Genomic DNA, 6,082 nt, shown 5'->3' on the forward strand with positions numbered 1-6,082 from the left:
CCTAGAATTTGTGTGACCATTGGACCATGTAGTGACCAACAGGTAGTTAGAAAAATAGCCTAGATGTGAGAAACATTTTTTCCTTTTCTATCAAGATGTCTACTCCACCAAGGGCCAATATTCCGTAAACCTCCTACATCTTGTAAACTCTTGTACACATGCCTGATTGCCCAGCTCTGGACATTCCTGAGACTTGACTATCACACCCCTCCCCTTTGTGCCAATTATGAGTTACCCAACCATGTCAGATTGGGAGACTGAGTTCCCAACAACGGGATGAGACACAGTTACCACCTCTATTAGAAAAAAATCACCCTGCCCTGGAGTGCTTGCTCACTGGGAGTAGGGCCTTACTTTTGCTCAGGAAATAGGTCTCTATTGGAGAAATAGATCTGGAGACCTTGAGGTACAAGGCACGAAACAGGGAGAGTTTCCAGGGATACAAAAGAGGCCCAAGCTCAAGCCCAGAATTCTGTGGCAATTATAACTGGCCTGGTAGAAATGAGAATATTCTGGAGAAGCATCATTAGCAGAAGGTTGGAACAGTAAACCTCCCAAGTGGGACTTTTCCTCCAGAAATTTCATTCTGGGAGAAGAGAAGGTGGCAGCCCCAGTAGGGAACTTGTCTCCTGAAAAGAGAGGATCAGCCTGTCAGCCTTGCAGAATGAGTCTAAAGCCCCGACAAACGTGTGCTAAGTGGTAGGTGGGACCACAGCTTGACCCAGACTGCTTAAATGGCCCCATACTTCAACTTGAATCTCACTTCAGGACCCCCAGAATGCATCTCTTTGTCCCTCTTCCCAATGTGGCTACACCTTTTTTTTTTCTATTTGAATTAGAAACAAGATTGTTTTACATGTCAATCCCAGTTCCCTCTCCCTCCCCTCCTCCCCTGCCCCCCACTGGCCCCCTATCCCATCCCCTTTCTGCTCCCCAGGGAGGGTGAGGCCTTCCATGGAGGATCTTCAAAGTCTGTCACATCATTTGGAGCAGGGCCTAGACCCTCCCCCATGTGTCTAGGCTGAGAGAGTATCCCTCTGTGTGGAGTGGGCTCCCAAAGTCCATTCGTACACATAGGGATAACTACTGATCCCCCGCCAGAGGCCCCATAGATTCCCCAGGCCTCCTCACTGGCTGGCTACACTTAATGATCGCTTTGATCTGCTTTTGTTTTTGTTTTCACTAGGAATTTGTTTTCACTAGTAATTTGGCTGGTTCAATTGGTTTCTCAAGAATGAGTCACTGAGCTTCTGTGAACCCCAAGTGTGGTAACAGTAAGTTAAGGGGTGGGTGGGGCCCGCCAGAGCAGAAGCGTGGGAGGGCCAGCTGGGAAGCTGACTGGGACCCGCAGTGCAGGTCCAGCGTGGTGCCGCAGTGCAGGTGTAGCGTGGTGCCGCAGTGCAGGTCCAGCGTGGTGCCGCAGTGCAGGTGTAGCGTGGTGCCGCAGTGCAGGTGCAGCGTGGTGCCGCAGTGCAGGTCCAGCGTGGTGCAGGCAGAACACAGGTTGCTGGCTCTGGGAACCATGGTTTCGGACGCAGCTGGTCATTCTGGTTGTGAATCATTTTGGGAAACCCAATTACAATGTCCGAAATGGGTGCCTGGGGCTGGGAGATGGCCCGGCAGGTCTTCCCACGGCGCCAATGTTATGAATACGGCTTGAGGTGGGGTCTCTGGCGGATCCTGTGGCAGGTGAGGGACAGTGACCCGCAGACAAAGTTAGTGTGCAAGTTTATTGGGGGAAGGGAAGGGGGCAAGAGGAGAGAGAGGGGAGGGAGACAGACAGAAAGCTGTCTGCTCAGAAAGAGAGAGAGAGAGAGAGAGAGAGAGAGAGAGAGAGAGAGAGAGAGAGAGAGAGAGAGAGAGAGAGAGGAAGTGGTGGGTGGAGTCTGCCTCTTAAAGGGACCTTCACACCTGTATACAGAGCCAGAGTACTGCTTGCCATGCGCATGCGCAGAGGGGTGACACAGTATGCCAGGTTCCCGAGGGTTGGGGCCAGGTTTGCCTGGTTTATAACAAAAGGTTCTTGCTGCCAATCCTGACAACCTGAGTTTGATCCCCAGAACCCATGTGGTGGGAAGGGAGAACTGACTCCTGTCAAGTCTCCAATCCCCAAACATACACCCATGGCAGGCAGGCGTGGGCCCACACACAACTAGATAACTGATTCATAGATAGAGATAGATAGATAGATAGATAGATAGATAGATAGATAGATAGATAGATACATAGATACATAGATACATAGATAGATACATAGATACATAGATACATAGATAGATACATAGATAGATACATAGATACATAGATAGATACATAGATAGATAATAGATAAACACAATGTTTTTATTTTTATGTACTCTTTATGAGTGGTCTGTCTGCATGTACATCTGCACACCAGAAGAGGGCATCAGATCCCCCTATAGGTGGTTGTGCGCCACCATGTGGGTGCTGGGAATTGAACTCAGGACCTCTGAAAGAGCAGCCCGTGCTCTTCACCACTGAGCCGTCTCTCCAGCCACGGAAATTAGATTTTTTAATAGAGGAGCTGGAGTAGGGCTCAGTAGTCCCTAAACCTGCCTAGTACTCAGAATTATTCAGACAATTTTCACTCACTGTAATAGGGGGCATTGAAGCCAGGGTTGGTACTGCACCCCAGTCCAGGAGTTTAAAAGCTGTATCCCCTTGAAGACATGGTGCTGAGGTGTAATGCCTATTAAAGCTCTGTCCCATAATCTTGCTCAAAAGATTCATTCTCCTCTCTTCCATTTGGAACAAACTGATGAACGGCCAGTTGCAACCCCAGAATGCCCTGACTGTCGGGCTGTGCCTGCGTGCTGTAGTTCACAAGAAAGAGAGGATGGAGGGACTTGTCCTTCACAAGAAAGAGAGGATGGAGGGACTTCTCCTTCACAAGAAAGAGAGGATGGAGGGACTTCTCCCTCACACCTTCATTGGAGCATCATTTATGCACCAACTCACTCCTTTACTGCCACCACTGCCTAATTTCATAATTATTTTAATTGCTCCCCTGCTACAACCTCATAGCCAGGAGCAAGTCACTCCCCACTCTCTTTCCTTACACCTGTCGGCTACAAACCTGGGGTCTCTAGGAGCTGCCCGTTCTGGACATTTAATGCATAGCGTTTTGTATTGGTTTCCTCAGCACAGCGTGCTCAAGGTTCCTCTGGGTTGCAGCATGCTTCCTCACCTGTCTCTTTTATGGGCTAAGTCTATTCTATTGAACAGGTGGAAGTCTTGCTGTTTATCCACTCGTCCGCCCGTTTTCAGCTTTTAACAGTAATGCTATCAATGTCTGCTTCCAAGTCTGTAGAAAGACATTTATATGTGGCACGTGAAGGTGAGGGGACAACTGGCAGGAGTCAGTCCTCTGCTTCCAACAAGTAGGACCTGGGATCAAACTCAGGTTGTCAGGGTTAGCAGCAGACACCTTTAGTCCCCGAGTCCTCTCACTTGCCCACATCTCTCTTTGGGATACAATGGACTGGGGTTCCTGGGTCTCCATGGAATTTCATATTTCCCCTTTTGAAAGTGTCTGCTCCCTTTCACAGTCTCACAAGAAATATGATTCCAGTTTCTTCACATTTTTGAGTCATCTGAAGTGTGTGTGAGTGTGTAAGATTTATGTGTATAAATGTTTTTGCCTGCATGTATGTAAATGTACTTTGTGTGTGCTTTGTACCAGAGGAGGTCAGAAGAGGGTATCAGATACTCTGTGTGGTGGCTTGAAAGAAAATGTCCCCCAAAGGGAGTGACACTATTAGGAGGTGTGGCCTTGATGGAGGAAGTGTGTCACTGTGGAGGCAGGCTTTGAGGCCTCTTATATGCTCAAGCATGCCCAGGGAGACAGACCACTTCCTGTTGACACGCATGACATAGGACACTCAGCTACTTCTCCAGCACCATGTCTGCCTGCATGCCACCCTGTCCCACCATGATGATAAAGGACTAAAGTTCTGACCCGTAAGCTAGCACCAATGAAATGTTTTTCCTTTATAAGAATTGCTGAGGTCATAGGGTCTCTTCAAGGTAGTAGAAATCCTAAGACACCCTGGAACTTGTTTTAAGCTGCTGCCTAAGTGCCAAGAAACGCACCCCATCTCTACAATGAGTGCCCACTCTCCAGCCCCCCTCCCCACTTTCAAGATTGGTTTTACTATGTAACTCAAGTTGGCCTCAACTTCCCAAGTGCTAGGACCACAGGTTGCACTACGACTTATGTGGAATTTATAGTCTAGTTATGAGCACCCTAGTCATACTTGTGAAGTGGTATCTTAGTATGGGTTGATGTAGTTTGATTAACTAGTGATATACAGCTTCCCTTTATAAGCACACAGGCCATCCATATATATACCTTTGCAGAAGTGTCTGTTCAAATCTGTCGTCAGTTTTTTGCTTTATTTCATGTTTTGCTGTTAGTTTTACCATACTGTCTCATGTAGCTAAATCACTATGTAGCCAAGGACTTTGAATTTATCCTGGAATTACAAGTATGTGCCACCATGCCCTGCTTCTAATCTGTTGTCATTTTTAAATCAAGCTCTTTTTTAGTATTGTTTTCCTTTGAGACAGGATCTTGCTATACAGCCCTAGCTAGCCTGGAACTGGCTATACAGATTGGGCTGCCTGGAGTTCAAAACAATCCACCCGCCTCCTGAGTGAAGGATTATAGGCATGTGCCACCAAACCCAGTATTACTTTCTTATTAGAGGTTCTTGAAATACCAAAAAAAAGTTTATTTCAATAAATTATAGCATCCCTTTCTTTGGTTCCTTGTGCTTTCAAACTTGTAGTTGAGAAGTCACTGCCTAGCCCAGTGTGACAAAGACAGTTTCTTCTATGGGTTTTAGTTGTAGCTGCTCAGTTTTGACACAGGGTTTGAACATGTAGCTCATGTTGGTCTTAAACTCCAAACCCTCCTGCTTCTGCCTGTCCAGTGCTGGCATTTCAGGGATTTGCCATTAGCTATAGATCTTATATTGAAGTCTATAATCCCCTTTGACTTAATTTTTGTCTTTGGCACAGGCTATGAACAGTCTAGCTTGTAACACTGGCTCATTTGAAGACAGAAGGGTAAAGCCCATGTGCCCGAGCTCAGAGACTGAGAGGCCCCAGCAGCATTAGCTGAAGCAGGACTCTGGTCATGCATAGCAGTATGGCTTCCATCGGGTTTAGGCGATGGGAGAGGCAGGAGCAGGTGTATGGAATGAAGACCGGGTGTTTATAAAGGATGGCATGAGACTGGAAGGGATCCAGAAGTAACTGCACAGATGAACGAGTGGCTAATGAAAGCAATGGCAAAAGGCACAAAGTGGAAAGACCCAGACATGGTACTCAAAGGAATATGGACAAGAGGCAAGATTAGATGGCAAGGAACACAACCTTTGGTCAAAAGCGAGGTGTGAGTATAATCACTGGTTTTGTTGGGCAGCTCAAACAGGTTCTGAAAACACCTGTTCAAATGTATTCAGACGGCTTTTGGGTTTGAGTGGCTTCCTGCCATTTCAATGGCTCTGGTATGTGTTCACTACCCTTGGTCAGTTGGTGCAGTGTAGCTATTTCCCTCCAATCAAAACACTCTTTTGAGAGAAGAATGAGGAGAGGAGAGGGGTCTCATAAGACTCGGGGTTAAGAAGATCCTGAAGTAAGATTCACAAGGCCCATCCCAAGTTCACAGAAGCAGCAACTGCTTGGCGAGACTCCAATCAGTTGAGCTGACCGTCAGTCATGCAAGGGGCTGCAGGGATGCTGTTTCCTAAGACATCACCCAAGCTGGGGTAGGCTTTTCCTGATGACACTGCCTTGAATTCACTCATGCTCCTGTAAGTAACCCCAATAGACTCACTGGTTCACTAACATCATCTTAGGTAGAACTGTTTTTTGGTTTGGGGGTTAGTGCCCTGTTTGAGGTGAAGAGATGTTTGTTCTTAGGAAGCCACACAACTGTCAGGGTCACTGTGTGTTCACTTGATACATACTCATTTACAGGTAACAGAACAATGTAGGCTTTTCAGCACTTCACCCTAGGTTCCCGTAAGAACAGGTGTGTGAGGTTTCAGATTGT

Source organism: Mesocricetus auratus, unplaced genomic scaffold (assembly GCF_017639785.1).
Source record: "Mesocricetus auratus isolate SY011 unplaced genomic scaffold, BCM_Maur_2.0 Super-Scaffold_6730, whole genome shotgun sequence".
Classification (NCBI taxonomy): domain Eukaryota; kingdom Metazoa; phylum Chordata; class Mammalia; order Rodentia; family Cricetidae; genus Mesocricetus; species Mesocricetus auratus.